The following is a 16,465-nucleotide window of genomic DNA, read 5'->3' on the forward strand; positions in this document are numbered from 1 at the left end:
TTTTGTGACCATATCGGTGCTTTACCTTTAGCTGCAGCTGTGACTGTCTTGCCATTTCAGACTTGGGAGACTAGGTGGCTGTTGCAATAGCTGATCTTGTGAGAATGTGAAACTGGATAATATATGAAATGCAAAATAAAAAAAGTCAAAATGACAAAAAAAAAAGACAGTCACAGCTGCAGCTAAAGGTAAAGCACTGATATGCTCACAAAACAAAACAAAATCGCACAGTTTTTCCTTCATTTCATTTCTCTCAACCTAACGCCTGACACAAAGCCTTTTGCTGAAGATTGGAAACCCTTTTCTTCTTGGATCAACAGTGAGGGTCCAATTTGTGTTCGGACATCCCTTACTCAACAATATTCCATTCCAATTAACCAGCCTAGAGCCTATTAATGTCACTCACAATTTTTTAGCCAACACATTAAATCCCATATCAAGACATGCTTTTACTTGTCTTTGTTAGTCTTTACCTCTTTGTTAGTCTAATAATTTGAACATCCACTGTCCCACACAATGCCTCATCTCCTGCCAACACTGGTTGGTAAGTTTCTGCAACTCCTTCAATTTGTAGATGTCTTCCTCTGGACTAGGTCTGTAGTTCTCTATCTGGGCTATGCAAAATGTTAATTTTTATAATGGCTGAGAGATAATACAGAGGTACTGCATTCCCTTTGTGAAACAACTATTCTACCGTGTTTCCCCGAAAATAAGACAGGGTCTTATATTTATTTTTCCTCAAGAAGACACCCCAGGGCTTATTTTCAGGGGATGTGTTATTTTCTTTTTAAGTATAGTACAACAATCTACATTTATTCAAATATAGTTAAGTCGTCTTCTTCTGGAACATCATCGTAACTCCCCAAGCCCCAAATTCCATCCTGAATTTCTTGCGACTCTATTTCCTTTAGAATCATTGGCCCCAATCTCTCATGTGGAGCAATAGAGCTCTCATGGGGCAGATGAGAAGGGCTGCTCATCTTCTTTACCGCTCCGTGATGAAATGCATGGGTTGCACAGATATGCTGCATAATCACGCCCATCACTAGGTCTTATTTTCCAGGTAGGGCTTATATTGCACAAATGCTTAGAAATCCTGCTAGGGCTTATTTTATGAGTAGGTCTTATTTTGGGGAAAACATAGTAGTTCAAATCTTTAGCATGTTATTTATGAAGGGCAAAACTCAGATGAAGACAAAACCTGCTCTTGGAAAGCAGTATACAGGGAAAATTTGGGATTCTCAGCCTCATCTGGGTCCATCCAAGTGTCTCAATCCCATTCTTCAAAGACTCAATACTCCTCAAATATGTAAGTATTCCAATTGCTAAATCACATTTTATAAGGTCTATGCCTAAAATTGTTTCTGTTATAAATTACTGAATCATTGGAGATTTAATAGGAAAGAAAGATAGAATAGTCAAGTAGACATAGAGGAAATATTTACAAGGGTATGGACAGGGGAATCAACAACAGTAACTGAAACAATCCAGTGTCAGGTTTTAGTCTGAAATGTCAGTTCTTGGTGCGCCCATGGCTGAAGAATGACCAGACACACCAAAGTTAGGCAAGCATGAAAATGAGATTTATTGAGGAGAGAAAGATAGGGCAAGAGCAAGATATAGGTTTACAGCATATGATACATATGCCACATATGACGACTGGACCCACTGTTCCAGCAAATGGAGAGCAAATGAAGGGTGCAAAAAAGGGACTAGTTATGGTCTATATCTTGTTTTATAGTGCCCAGATTGGGAACCCCTAGTGGTTCAGATGGCACCAGGGAACCATTGTGATTGGACAGTTGGCAACTGCATGACCTGAGTCTTTTTGCACCTGCAGATTTCCTAGGAGCCTCTCTGAAAGCCCATTGTGGGGGGTGAATCACAGCAGCACCCACTTTCATCTCTAGGAGACCCCAAATCCCTCACTATCTACCTAATACCAAGACTAGTAAGAACACTCCTTTGCCTGAGAGACAGGGAGTCTTGTAGATGTGGATAGCCTCACAAAAGGTCTGTTAGAAAGCAGGGTAGGAAAATAAATACCCCAATCTCTCTCCCCTCCTTCCATTAGATGCCCTACTATTCCTTCCCTTTCACCAAAACTCATTGTAGAAGGCCACATGTCCTTTTGATGTGGACTAAAAGTATTAGCCTAGCAGAAAACAAAGGTGAGAAAAGGATAGGGAGTTTTCATTAAACACACTTTTATAATTGCCTTCAGTTTAATCAAGTGATGCATGTGAATATCCAACTATCTTATCACAATTACCTTTCTAGGAATTCATTTGTTTCAATAAAAATACTGTATATCAAATTCCCCTTTGATTCTTGTGAATTGTAGAAACAGAATAGTGGCAAATTAATTTCTAGGTGAATTTAAAACCAAGTCTCAAATACCATTTGTATTTCATATAAAAGTATGTTCCCTATGATTTTTATCTCTAAATTACTTTCAGACTCCTATTTTACTGTAGGTGGACCAAATTATCCTGATAATTGAGACTAAAATAATTCTAATATTTATATGATTTTGAAATATGGTCAAAATGCGATCAGGCTATGATATACCAAATTTGACAATATTCCTTCAATTAATCATGTGCCAAATTAAAATGTCAATAAATAAAAAGCAGCCCACCACGAGGATTCATATAAACTGGAAACAAAAAATGCTTTCAGATCTTATAAATTTGTATTTAATTATTTATTTAGATGCTAGTTTCCCACATCAAACAACCCAAATATCCAAAGTACATCAATTACTATTCTAGTCACTCTTGCCAAACTTTCCATTCCTTGCCATCCTTTTTGCCTTTTTTTTTTTTGCAGATGTTCATTTATGCATTCAAAACATATTTACTGGGTAACAACTATATTCCGAGCACACTATTGGATTTCAATTGATGCCATACATTGTCTACCACACAGTAGCTCTTGCTTCATCTGTGGAGTGAATACATATTGAGATATAAATTTTGTTTTCACATAAGAACACACTGACCCAGTGTCCTCCAGAAAGGTAGTTTGCATAATATTATCTTTATTATTCTCTTTATTGAGTTATTTTTCTTTGGATGGGAAATTTGTGAATAATATGAAACAATCTGCAATCTGGCTTATTGCATGATTAAAAGCAATGGTTAGGAATAGTTGGAAGAATAAAAAGCAAATATTTCTCTAGGTCAGAACATATAAAAAAGAGGAAATGGCCCAGCTGACCCATGAAGGCAGTGCTTAATCAGGCCTCACCTCCATTTGCCACTCACTTTCAACATTGCCCAGTGGTAGATAATCATTTGTGTTCTATTCTTTTATTTTTTTAAATTAAGGAAACAGTAGCAAAAATAAAAATCACTAATATTAGGAAGTAAATGCATTCTTCCCAGTAAAAAATAGGTAAATTAATAAGTAAATAATAAATAAATAGATAAAGGAGACAAAGAAGAAGAAAAAGAAGAACGAGGAGAAAACGTAGAGGTGTGGGGAGAGAGGGAGGAGGAGGAGAAGGAAGAGAAGGAGATGATTTGGAGGATTACAGAGCCGTTAAACAGCATACACCCCAGAACTGACAGAGAAAACTAATCCTAAATATGCTACTAATTTCAAAATAAAGACATTTGTATTTCTACCTTCAAGTTTTTAAAATACATGATTTTGCTAGAATGTTCTAATTCTTGCCAGGCTCTAAGTAGCTAGAGTTATTCATATTTTCAATGACAGTGACAAAGGAAACCAATCTTTAACACTGAAATATTCATCATTATAAAACACGGCATGCTTTCTTCAACGTGATAAAGAGTCACAGAGCATATCAATTGATGGCTGATTGTAATGGGAATGACTAATGTAGCATCCAGTTAAGGAATCTGAGAGCATATTTTACTAACACCAGGCAACAGCCTTAAAAGTACATATTATTTTGCCTAATTAGAATTAATCTTTCTGTAGATATAGGTCATACTCCCATCATAAAACACATTTAAATTTAATTCAAACTGTATAATCCTATGAAAGTTAACTAAAACGTCTTTAGTAATGTGGGCTTGATCATCAGATGATAAGTGATCAATATGTCTCAGATTGATGAAACTTTAACTGAAAAGAGCAAATCAACTTACATGTATGTAGGATAATTTTATAGGATAAATAGGATAATTTATATGCCATGTATATCCTATGTATATAGGATAATTTATATGCCAACCCCTTTTTTATATGGGACCTCCCATCAAACCAGACTTACGACGTATGGCGATGTGAGGTGATGAATTTGCAGTTGATAAAATTGAGGTATATCAAGATATTGAGACCACCTGAAGTCCCACTTAATAATACAACCAGAATTTAAGCTTTTCAAAAAATTCTATAGTAGGGTATCTTTTCTTTGTTATTATGATGTTTTCATAAGCTAATGAAATGATATGCCCTTGTTCTAATATTGGACACAGGAAAAACAAAAACAAAATGCATACGTACTGTAATTAAAATGCCTTTAGAAACTGTGATCCCATAGTCAGGTAAAATCTTAAAAAACAGTAATAATTAGTTTGCATATTAGCATTTATATGAGAATATATTTACACATTTAAGACTGAAAAAATATAAAAATGAATTTAAGTTTTTTAATAATTTGATTAAGAAGTTGCAAATATCTTTGAGTATAATACAGAGACAAGGGCTATTTAGGTTTTTTTTGGTTTACAGAGTTATTGGCATAATGATTAGAAAATGGGCTTTCTGTGCCCATCATTGTAACAGATAAGAAACTGAACCAATCACTGTTTTGAATAAAACTTAGGCTGTTCCTGAAAACTCAGCCAACATAAATAAGTGCCTGAATGATTTTGAAGCTAATTGCTCTCTTAATGGATAATCAACTTCTAACTGCAATGTGAAAATAAATAAAAGGTGTTTTAACCCCAAGACCACTGTAAGCCTTTAGAGAGATGTAACTGTGATCTGAGTCAGGTAGCATGTAGTTGTAACTTCTGCTTCTTAGATTTTAAGATTAACTCTCTTCCTCATTGTTCTGTAAATAACTAGGGAAGGCCAGAGACATCCTTCCCTTCCAATCACTGACCTTTGTTATAGACTGCCTCCTTTATTGTCCTGTACTTAACTTGGACCAGATGGTGCAAAAGATCCCATGACTGTTACATCTTCAGTATGGAATGTTAAATATATCTTTCTTGAAAAGACAAAGACTGCCTGAGCTAATCAGATTACTGTAACTATGTTTTATATAGAAAGATATTGAAATTCTCTTAAGCTTCCCAAATCTTATCTATGTAAAAAGATCCCAAATGTTTATACTTTAGAACATGAATTTCCATTCTTTGAAATCTATCCTTTTTAGATGGCTAAAATCTATCCTTTTTAGGTGGCAGTATTCAAACTGCATGCTTGATTAAACTCTCTAGAAACTAGATTTTCACCATTTTGATTATTTTAGTTGAAGAGCAGAAATTTTAGAATTAAATTGAGAAAGGTTTAGATGGATCATAAACATAGCATTGATATTTTTGCAATAATTGATATTTAAAATATTTGTAATGTTGAAGAAAATTTAGCCAATTATAGTAAAAAAAACTTCAACAATTCCAACTCAAAATAAATAATTAATTTCAAGTGAAAATAAATCACTTCTTACTTGATTTAGACTTGATTCTAAGTTGAATCTTACTAAATTTTTATATAATACTGAAAAACTTCAGAGGATTTTGGAGCATATATATATATATGTAATATATATACACAGTTTCTTTTCTTATAAGTTGTTTAAATACTATTTAAGAAGATGTCAAAGTAGACAATTATAATACCTAAAGGCATAACCTGAAGGTATTCAATTTACATATGTAGTCTGAAAGGGATAATTAGCTAAGTGCATAATAGGTTTAAAAATTAACCGAAGGCCCTAATATTAAAATTGCTAAAATGTTCTAGACATAAGCTAAAATAATAAAGTTCTCTAAGCTTAAGAAAATCCTGGTGTTTGAATTAATCATTTTAAGAAAAAATTGAATTGTAAATTATAAAAACATAGTAAACCAAGGTATAAAAGTCATTTACTACAGACTTTAAATGAAGTTTTATGCAGAATAATGTTTTGGAAGGTAGAATTCTCAAAATGTCATGTGTTTTGAAAAAGTGAATAATTAAATCAATTATTTATAATATATTTTTCTTTATATAATTGCCCTTTGATCATTCTACATTTCATCACAAAACATTTTATAACAGTAATATTTGTTTTTGTGTTTTGACTTACATAAAATTTTCATGGTTTACTTAAGAAAATGATAGTAAATTCTCTATAAAAGACATCATTTTTATTTTATTTTATTTATTTATTTATTTTTTTGAGACAGAGTCTTGCTTTGTTGCCCAGGCTAGAGTGAGTGCCTTAGCATCAGTCTAACTCACAGCAACCTCAAACTCCTGGGCTCAAGCTCAAGCAATCCTGATGCCTCAGCCTCCGAGTAATTTTTTCTATGTATATTAGTTGGCTAATTAATTCCTTTCTATTTATAGTAGAGATGAGGTCTCGCTCTTGCTCAGGCTGGTTTTGAACTCCTGAGCTTGAGCAGTCTGCCCGCCTCGGCCTCCCAGAGTGCTAGGATTACAGGAGTGAGCCATCGTGCCCAGCCTAATTTTTAATATATAGTTCTTTGTTCTTACACCTGAGTTTAGATTAAGTAAGAGTCAAGGCAAAAATGCTGTGCCTTCCTGCTAAAATATTTGATATTTCAAGCTATTGCCAAATTACATTGCAAAAGTAAAATTCAAATTAAAAGAAAATTCTTATTTATACAAGGAAAAAACTATCTGAAAATACCAGATAAATATTAACATACTCATAAAATCTGTAAATGTTAGTTCATTTTTTTCTTTTGGATTTATAGACAAAATGAATTAATGTTAACTCTATTTTGTTACTTACATTGTTATATCATTCTAAAAATCTTTATATTAAATTTATTATTATCAAAGTTTAATTGTCTTTTATTTAAATAAACATTATTTTGAGGAGATATATGAAGAATTTATATATTAGTTTTAATGATTTCTTCAAAATATATTTAAGTACTAACTTTAACTGTTCCTCAAACTATAGTAATAATAAATTTATAAGCCTCGTGTATAATAAATAACATTCATCTTAAAAATGATTATTTTTGCTTTTATATTGTTTCTATAAATTATAAAAACACACATTAGTGGCCGGGCGCGGTGGCTCACGCCTGTAATCCTAGCTCTTGGGAGGCCGAGGCGGGCGGATTGCTCAAGGTCAGGAGTTCAAAACCAGCCTGAGCAAGAGCGAGACCCCGTCTCTACTATAAACAGAAAGAAATTAATTGGCCAACTGATATATATATATAAAAAATTAGCCGGGCATAGTGGCACATGCCTGTAGTCCCAGCTACTCGGGAGGCTGAGGCAGAAGGATCACTCGAGCCCAGGAGTTTGAGGTTGCTGTGAGCTAGGCTGACGCCATGGCACTCACTCTAGCCTGGGCAACAAAGTGAGACTCTGTCTCAAAAAAAAAAAAAAAAAACACACATTAGTAATTTATGAATATAAACATTTCTCTGAACAATGTATTTTATTAAGTATAATTGGCTACAATTAGCTACAATTAGCTAAAGTGAATACAATTAAAATAATATAATGGCATTTACATAGATTACATCTTATTACAGTATTCACTACATCATTATTGTTTAATATTTTATTTTGCATTAAAGCCTTTATAGTACTCCTCGGATTAGCTAGATAACAGGAATAGTAGTCAAAGTAAACATTTTTAGTAATTATTTATTAACAGCTGGTCCCATAAAGTTACTTTCAAAGGAAGTGCATTTGTAGTCTATATGATTATAATTTCACAAATGTGTTGGACATTACTGAGGGCGTAGAATATGCTGCTTTGCAATGAGGATAATTTCAAGCTGAAGGTAATTGAGAAGATGCAAACACAAGAAAAACTGCTTGCCTTCTCGTTTTTTTGCCTAAAAGAAGGACACAAATTTGTAAAGGTATCCTTCCTCCCCTCCCTACCAGGGAGGACAGCTTTAATTAGGGAGACAATGCTAGGCCACCCTTATCCCAGTGAGGGCACCAGAGGAATTTACATACTAACTAGCAATTATTTCCATTAGTTTTCCCCCCATATATTTACCTTCCTGCAATTTGCAACTTTAGAAACTCAAAGTCCTTTCCTTTGTCATGCCATTTCTCTAAAAATGTGTTATTTTTTCATTAAGATGCTGTATAAACTCAAGTTCTAATCTGATCACCCCTTTAAGTCCACTCTGAGAGCTCACATGCGTGTGTAATGCACAAGTTCATAAACATCTGCCTGTCTGTCTTTTCTCAGTCTAATTTACAGGGCCACAGACAAAGAACCTAAGAGGAGTAAAGGAAAAATAATTTTTTCCTCCCCTATATTCCTTATCTTTGTACAAATTAACGTGTTTACAAATAATTATTTATTCAATTTCTCATGTTATTTATTGTTCATCTTTTCATATACTTGAATAAGTTAACCTATATTTTTTTCAAACTAAAAATACCAAAAGTGATTTTTACAACTGGTTGTTTTCCAGATTCAGCAAATAAAGATATACGACTCTTAGAAATTTGAATTTCAGATAAAAAAAATGAACACATTTTAGTGTAAATATGTCTCATGAAATATTTGGGTATCTTAAACTAAATACATATCAAATATATACATATATATCATAAATTCAAATTTAATTGAGTGTTGGGGCTCAGAAACCAATAACTTAAAATATAGCTCTTTGACATGTTGAACTCAAAATGAAGCCTCAAGGTCTCTCTAAATCTGTCCGTACCCTACCCCTGTCTCTCAATCTTTTCCATAGCACAGGATGAAGTTGTTCCTTGAATATCCCTTATTGGCCTAAAGTTCAGATCCAACAAAGAAAACGATTATCTCTGGTCTCTTCCCTAAGTTTTCCTTAACTGAACTCGTATCTCAAGAAGAAAGACTGAAGTCTTTCAACACAACTGTACAGACTTTTGTCACAAACCATTGTCTGCTCTGCAGGCCCAACAGACTTTGTCCCAGGCCATTTTATGTTCTTCAAGCTCATTGAATTTCTCTAAAAATCATTTACTATCCCCTAAATTTATCCACACTTGCCCATCTCTCTTTCCTCTAAGAAGACGGCTATATAACCATCTGTACCCTATTGTGGGGTGGGGCAATTGCTCTGTGTTGTTCTCTGGTGCATGATAACAAATTTGTATGCCACTTCTATTTTTTTTTAATTATATTATTTTATTTTATTTTATTTTAGAGACAGAGTCTTACTCTGTTGCCCAGGCTAGGGTGCCGTGGCATCAGCCTAGCTCATAGCAACCTCAAACTCCTGGGCTCAAGCAATCCTACTGCCTCAGCCTCCGGAGTAGCTGGGACTACAGGCATGTACCACCATGCTTGGCTAATTTTTTTTTTGTATATATATATATATATATATACACAAAACATATATATATGTTAGTTGTTCAGCTAATTTCTTTCTATTTTTTTTTTTTTTATTAGAGACAGGGTCTCGCTCTTGCTCAGGCTGGTTTTGAACTTCTGACCTTGAGCAATTCTTTCTCCTCGGCCTCCCACAGTGCTAGGATTAAAGGCATGAGCCACCATGCCCAGCCCTTCTGTTGATGGCCGCTTCTATTGATCTGCTTTTTGTCAGTTGATTTTTCAGCAAACATTCAGAGGATGAAGGGGAAGTTTTCCCTAAGCCCCCACTTAGGCTTCCACTGTTATATCTGTTGATCTTATTTTTGAGTGTATGGAAATATGATTCCTGAATCTCATGCTTTACAAATTCACCTGTATGACATTTTCACTTCATGATCTCTGTGTATGGTACATAGATTTAAATCTTTAATCATAACAGAGCTTTAAGTAATCAAAGTAGACTAGTACTCCCAACTGCAATGAAAATACTATTCCTCAAATGTCCAATTTATTTTACTAGGCATAATCTTTTCACTCAATTCTCTTTCATGTTATCCAGGGAACTAACTAAACACACCTGCAATGATACAAATAGCAAGTCTGTGAGGTGAGTATAACTTCAGGGGATTTAATTAATGCTTCTTTTACTCTTAAAGAAAGGGTTAACATTTCCTCATTAAGCAACCTACTGTTTTCAAACATACTAAGTATCTAATCTAAGTGACAGTATCATGAATCATCTGATTGATTCTACAAGGCATAAGTGTAATAAAAATAAATTGATTCATAAACCATAAGAAGTAAATATATATTATGACTATAAATAAACATATATATCAAAATCTATCAATTACTTTTCCACTGAAAATAGCATCTCATACCTTAATGCTATTTGATAATAAATGAAACAAAGACATCATGGTAAAAACAAACATAGCCTTAATTTTCAGCATTGAAAAGTAAGTTATCCAAAAACAGCTTGAATGTCTTAATTCCAGGTAATTTTTTCCACATTTCAAAAGGTTATTAATTTTTTATAGTAAATATATATTGAACGTGCAAATTATCTATGTGTCATTTAAATGTATTTTATTTTTTTATTGTGTACAGTAATAAAAAGATACCAGAATAGTTTGGAGTAAGTACATTGTAATTTATTATTGATTTGATGTGTATTATAGATCTATGCTATGCTAACTTAGATACTATAACAGTTTTGGCTCTTATATTAACATCTATTTCATAGTTACTCTTTATTCAAAAAAGAGACATTCCAATACAAATCATCAGTATAAATATACTGATAAGACCATTCATTTTTTTAAAACAAGAAGTTTAGCAAACCCATAAACATATGGCTTATTTAGCTATCATCACAGAGTAAAGAATTTTAGTGATGTCTTACTTCTTGGCACGACTATAGGAAAGCAACTGCAAAAGCTTTGATTTTGTATTTAATTACAGTAGAAAAAATATTAAATACTCTTAAAGAGTTTACATATTCCAACAGAAAAATTATATTTTAAATTTTTAATAAAATATTTAGTTTAAGGAGTTAATTAAAATCATAAGAACTACATATAAAAATCTTTGAATCATTTTTATGGCTTGAAATTCTACTATTTTAAGAACAATAGTATAATATTAACTTAGGAAGAAATATATTTACAGACCACATTTTGTACAAAAAATTCAATGAAAGATGATATTAATGGGTCACAATGTTCATTCCTTCTATTTTAAAACTGGTAATTTATGAGCCCCGGTTTTAAACTCATGAAGCATTAAGAATATTTATCTATAATATACAAGAAGTAAATAATCTATTCTCTCACTAAGAACACATGCCAACAAATTATGCTAGTCTAAATTGTGGAATAGAGTATAATAGTACTGAAATGGATTAAGCTAATGCCATTAAAATAGACATATGACTTTCTTTTTAACTCACAGTAAATACAAAACTGGAAAATGCCAGAAATAGTAGTATCAAGGGAATCACCAATATTAAAGCAAGCAGTTTGGGTACATTTTATGATATCTCAAGATTCTGTTGTATAAAATTGTATTTGCTTAAAATGTAATTGTTTTGTAAAAATCAAACCAGGTGACATTTCTAGTAAGAAACATGCTTTCATTAGTATATGCATGCTTTTATTAGTAAATGCATTTGAAACAGAGAATGTATTTTATCATGTGACATATAAAATGTTGATAATAGCCACTACTTATTGGTCACTTGATGCCAAGCAGTATGAAGTATGTACATGATATGTGATTTATCAGAGCAGGCTAACTGCCAAACCAAATATATGCAAATAACACTGACTTAACTTCATTTATATTATGGCTCACTCACATTATAGTGTAACGGGGTTGAGAGGGGAGATGGCAGGGCTGAGGACACATATTCAGTGACCCAAGCTACTTCCACCTTGTGGTATATAACCAAAGTAACCATCCTTAAAATAGTAGTATAACTTGTAAGGTTTACATATGTGGAAAGAGAAGAAAGTGGAGAAAGCCCATCCTCTCCTAAATACCTGAGCCCAGAAGTGATGCTCTTCACTGCTGCATGTTACATGACAAGAACTAAACACATGACTCTATCTACATGTAAAGAACCAGATGATCATATTGTAAGAGTTTGTCCAAGAAGAAAGAACATGTTTAGTCATGAGAGAATTTCATATATAAAAATCTCTTTATACACACACACACACACACACACGCACATTCTACTGGTCTGTTCTCTAGAGAAGCCTGACTAATACATCATTGGAGATATATTTTTCACAATTATGAACTACTTTTTATAACATCTAGATCAAAAACACTTGAATTGTTGCCTCAATTTATGTAAGAATATTCCTGGAAAATTTAGAGTATTTTAAAATTATGCAACAAAACTATGTCACTGCATGTGAAATGGAATTATTGTCCCAGATAATTATAACAAGTTTTTAACCTGTAGCAATACCCAATGAGATAGAAATTAATACAGGCCATGGAACAGACATTTATTATTAGAGACTGCCCTGCACTATGAAATACCTCTAGCTTCCCTGGCCTCTTTTTTTAAAGCCAGTGGTGTCAACCAATTAACCAAAACCAGCTTCCCCAAATTTCAAAAACTCCTCTTAAGAGATACAGACTCACTGATGAGAACCACTGAAGAAAAAAAAGGTCATCAACTTCCTCAGCATGAATGAGAGGAGTTTGTTTCCTGGTGGTTACATTTAATAGATACTAGAAAATATATGAGAGATAACAAACCATTGCCTTAAACTATGACAAAAACTTTTTAATGGAGTATTATGAGTCCTTTCCCATTACAATTGACATCAACTTATATTAATCCAGATTTTTACTTGGGGTATGGGCTCTTACACTTACAGAATTTTACATAATCACTACCTAATTATTCCTCATGTTTATTTTACTAGGCATTTCCTGCCAGTGTGGGTAGAACACTCTATTTGCTTCCTTAGGTTTTGCCCACGTTATGATAGGTCCCCAGCTCAGTCTCTTCACCTTTTCACAGTTTTACACACACACCTTAAACTGGGAAGGTGCCGTAAGAGGGCTAAAATCCTTACACACTGTCTTTCCTTAATCCATGCTCTTTTTTCCTCTGTTATCTCTCTTCAGTGAAATAGAACTCTACCCTTTTTTTGTACAGACTTTATCCACACTTTCATCTCTGTAAGAGATTTATTTGCTTCTCAATATACTTTCCCTAACTACCTTTTGGTTTTGCAAGAGATACTATTTAAATCCTAGTGCTGTAACTAGGATTAAAAGAACAAAAGAACAATAATATTAAAATGTTCATACCACCAATAAAAATTGACCTTGCTACTGATTTTATAACTTTAGATAAGTCACGTAATCTCTCGGAACTATTTTCTTACATTTCATGCCTAGTGTTGTAAGCGCTGAAAATAGGACCACTAAAAAGAACAGATAACCCGATGATAAAGTCTTTGTGAAATTCCCAGCCAGTCAAGTTGTCCTGTTCATATACCCTATTCATAAATATTGTCACTCTTGTGAGTTGTGTTCCGAATAACATTCTATCCCACCAGCTGAGAGGTGCGAACAGAAGAGCACAAGCAGGGATGGGGTCCACCTGCAAGATTCTCCTCAGATGCCTCACCCCAGGAGTTGGATTGCAGGCTTAGCTTCAATGGCACAACCACAAAGTGAAAGTTCAAGACGTTTTAGTACTTACAGACCCTGAAGAGCACAGGGCAGACCCAGAGCTCCCCCCTCCTGCCCCACAGAGGTCAAGGATGACAGGCAGAAAAAGAGAAGAGACCTGTGGATCAATGCTTTCACTGGGTCCAGGGCGTTTTTCAATAGGTTTCCTGCAGGAGCTTTAATTGGTGGGTTTAAAACAAGCAGACACTAGTTCCTGGAAGTCTCCCTGTAACTGAGAGGAAGTTACTTTAAGCTCGCTGGCAAATGTCTAAATGGTCCTTGTTAGGAAGGGGAGGGAAAGCCGGAAGTGCAGACTGCTAGGATGGGGCGATGCCTCTGAGTTTTATCTCTGGCTACCTACTGGAGCCATTAGATGAAGTATAGTGTTGGAAACTGTCAAGAATGAATGAGCCCTGCTTCTGGTGTGAGAAAGTTAAACTTACTTTTAAAAATGGGTGTCGAAGCAACATGAAATAATAAGCATTCACTACAGGTTGATATAGTAGTACATCTCAAATCTGAATAATTTCTATGCAAGCCCTTTTCAGAACTATGAATCTACAAAGACAAAACTTCCTATTGGTTATTGGAAATTCAGAAATACCCTGTATATCAAGCTACTGAGCTAAGAGAGGTAACATCCTCTCACAACTTTTGGTTAGGTTTTGCTATAGAAGCTTGGAAATATTTCCACATCATTCATAGAAAAATAACGTTACTGAAGAAATGTAAACAAGAAAACATATTTATTTTAATATTGCCCAATATCTGTGTGCAATTTTTACTTCAATTTGACTTGTTACTTAAGAATATAATCTGTTTGTGGATTGTAATGTTCTAACCTCAATATAACAAAATGCCAGTTTTTTATGCATTTTTTAAAAAAATTCTAACGGAATTTCTTAGTTACCATGTCATTTTTGCTTCAGAAAGTATTAACAATTTTTGGAATATTTAGGACAAGTAAAATCAATTTTTTTCTTCATCCCTAAGAGTAAAAGCTATTCACACCATGATATTCAGTACTTCCAATCATTCTTAAATGTGTGAGAAAGAAAAGCACTTACAACACCTTGATCAACTGATGAAAAGAGCTAAAAATGGGAGCAATGTTGCTGATTTCATATCAACTAAAACTCAAGGAAGGATTTTGCTCCATTTTCCTTTACGTTACATTTAACACATAGCAAAGGAATACAGGTTTATTAATATATATTGACAATGTTTTAAGGGTATTTATAGTAGAATATTTTTAGAATGTGGTATGAATAAAGAAAATAGTTTGAGTAAATTGAAAGATAAATATTAAATATTTTAAAGATTAATCCTGCATAAGAAGCTGTTCTTCAACAGCATGATGATTACATAGATTTTTATTTCCTTAGCATCACTACTTTTTTTTCTCATTACTGTTTTTTACTACCAATACAGTAGAGTGGGCTATGATAAAAAATTTAAAATATAACTTACATAATGGATATTTTCTTTTGCCATCTTAGAATGTTACATGCCTCTTCCCTGCCATGAAATAATAATAAAACTACTGTTTCCAGTGATCAAATAATTTTTCCAGACAACTTTATGAATGCAGTGGTAGATATAAAGACCAACACATAATATTATTCTTTGATTCCTATTTTAAGTTAGTTATGAAATAGTGATTTTGGTTGTAAAAAATTCATCCTGTTAGGATTTTCCATTATTCCAAAAATAATATTTCTATTTTTCTCAAAGTCTATGAGCTTTACAATCTTAGATATGTTCTTTCTTTTACTTTGATTATAAAAAGAAGGAAAAAGAGTCTAGATTTTCTAAATTTACACACATCTGTGTTGTTAATATTATTCATTAAAATAGACAATGTAATGACATTTTTAGATTTCTTGTAATCTTGATGTCATGTAGAACTGTCAAATATTTGGAAGCCAGTCTCATTCATATAGTATTGAATATAGAGCAATACGATGGTACCATCTTTAACATAGTTCAGAGTTACTTTTTGGAAGGAAGCTTATTCTTGTTAAAACATTAGATTTAATGAAGTTAATAATAAATCGATTTATAGTTTGTATTTAAAATAGAAAAGTATCTATTTTCACCAAAGGAGCTTGTAATATAACTACTGATGCCCATGAGAGTAAATATTCCCAAGAGATTTTGAAATCAAAGCAAAATAAAATAAAGCTATTATATCACAAAGACAGAAGACCAGCATGAACCAAAATTCATGAGACTATCCAGTAAAGTTGTCAGTCAACATTGTGCAGATAGGAGGAAGAAATGTAAATAGATATAAATCCCTGAAGGTGGCAATCTAATATAAGCAGTGTTGGATGACATAGGTTTGAAATTCACAGAAGAGGATCTAGATCTGATTTGGTAAAGAAAAGCCCCTGAATCATCTCTGGATAAGGTTTATCATCCTTCCTTAATGTCAGAACAGTCTGAGCTCTCTCTTTTCATTTTAATTTTCCATTTAAGCACTCCAATATACATTATATGTGTATGTGTGTGTATATATATATATATATATATGTCTGTGTGTTTGTGTGTATATATTTATCAATTTTATGTATATATACATACATATATATATATATACACACACATGTCTTTTGACATGATATGTAGTCATTTCTAACCTTTTTAAAATCAATTCCAAGGAAGTGGTTTTTCAACTTTTGTTACATACAAATTTCTGAAGTCTGAGGACCATCTTGTCTAGTACAATCAAGACATCATGCCATCCCTTTCAAAATTATG

This window comes from Microcebus murinus, chromosome 15, assembly GCF_040939455.1.
Source record: "Microcebus murinus isolate Inina chromosome 15, M.murinus_Inina_mat1.0, whole genome shotgun sequence".
NCBI lineage: Eukaryota > Metazoa > Chordata > Mammalia > Primates > Cheirogaleidae > Microcebus > Microcebus murinus.